Genomic DNA, 1,976 nt, shown 5'->3' on the forward strand with positions numbered 1-1,976 from the left:
GTTCAGGACGACATGCATACAACTTGTAGATACAATCTAAGCAATAAGTATAGAGCTCAAATCTAGATCATGGCACTCGGGCCCTAGTGACAAGCATTAAGCATAACAAGATTGCGATAACGATAACTTCATAAACTTTGTAGATAGACAATCATAATGTAACAATCCATCGGATCCCGACAAACACAACACCGATTACATCGGATGAATCTCAATCATGTAAGGCAGCTCATGAGATCATTGTATTGAAGTACATGGGGAGAGAATACCCAACTAGCTACTGCTAGAACCCGTAGTCCATGGGGGAACTACTCACGGAGCATGATGGAGGGGCGATGGCGTTGATGGAGATGGCTTTCGGGGGCACTTCCCCGTCCCGGCGGGGTGCGGGACGAGAGCTCTGTCCCCCGAGTTGGAGTTTCGCGATGGTGGCGGCGCCCACCGGAGTCTTTCCGGAGTTTCGTCAAGAGTTACGGTGTTTTTAGGTCGAAAAGGGATTTTATAGGCGAAGAGGCGGCGCGAGAGGGCACACAGGGCGCCACACCACGGGCGGCGCGGGCCCGAGCCAGGCCGCGCCGCGCTATGGTGTGGTGGCCCTCTCGGCCCCTCTCAGGCGCTCTTCGCCGATTGTTGCGGACGCTTAGGGAAAAATAGGAGGTTTGGTCTTCGTTTCGTCGAATTCCGAGAATATTGCCCGGAACAGCCTTTACCGGAACCAAAAACGGCGACAGACGAGGCGGCCTTTGTGGCATCTTGTTAATAGGTTGGATTCCGGAAAATGCATGAAATCATCATAAAGTGCAAGCAAAACATGTAAGTATTGTCATAAAACAAGCATGGAACGACAGAAATTATGGATACGTCGGGGACGTATCATTCGTTCTGACGTCAAATATTTCGACGTCAAATTCCCCCGGCTGCGTCCAAGGTTGGCGGAGCTTAAATGGTTGTATGTTGCCACGAAGAAAGCTCCGATTCGGTGGAGTTCAATATCGCCCCTTTCGACGGAGGAGCCAAAATCCTTCGCCTGCGGATTTCACCTGGGATCGTTGAAGCTGCGAAGATGAGAGAGGTGGCGACGAGAGGCGGCGATGACTCGCATTCACCCCGGAGTCCAGAACACCGTGGCAAGGAGCGCCGAGGTATTCGAGATCACGGCCTATTTCCTTAGGATTAAGAGTGCAGCCTACTCCAAGCTTCCGCCAAAAATCCCCTTTGGATGTACGGTGGTAGAAGAGGCGTCGACGAGGCTCTCCAAAGACCTTCTGTGAAGTGATTTGGAAAGCGATCCGAAAGATCTCATCGGCTGAACAAGAAGGATGCTGTTCCATCCGCTTGTCGCATTACGCCATTTAGTGGCACCAATCCCATTCGAGGTAAATTTCCCTTTTGACTACTATATTGTCTTCTTGAATTTTTAGTATTTGTCGACTACTATCTTGCTAGCTTCTCTTGCATAACTGTTTGTCGGCATTCTTTGTTTCGCGGAATCACCCTGTTCGAGCTTCTCTTCCTCCGCTTCTGCGAGGGTGGAGAAGTCGAAGATAAATCTCGTTGTCGATGATGACAACCGAGGTACTTCTCGCCACGAAAGTGAAGTCGCGGGTTCTCCAAAATCCGCGACTTCCTGCTAAGCCGGTGCGAGGCCTTTGCCTCGACGCACTCCCTTCCTTCATTGTTTCTCCAAGGAATAAGCGGAAGAGGGATAATCGCCGATTCGCTCCTCAAAGCCGAAGAAGTTGGTCCTTCAGAAAGGAAGACGACTTTCGACCCTTGCTTAGATGCCCTTGTTAGCTCGTAAGTCCTTATCACTCTTTGTTTGTTTTGGACGCGATATGCTTGTCTGCGTTGCTTCTTATATTGTCGACATTTTATTGTGAGTGGCGACGAGGAGAGAATCCACCTGTTGACGCGGCTGCTCGAGCAGGTGCGTCACGTACTTTAGTTGTTTCGGATGCTCAACTTTGATGTGGAGG

The sequence above is a fragment of the Lolium rigidum genome, chromosome 7 (genome assembly GCF_022539505.1).
Source record: "Lolium rigidum isolate FL_2022 chromosome 7, APGP_CSIRO_Lrig_0.1, whole genome shotgun sequence".
NCBI lineage: Eukaryota > Viridiplantae > Streptophyta > Magnoliopsida > Poales > Poaceae > Lolium > Lolium rigidum.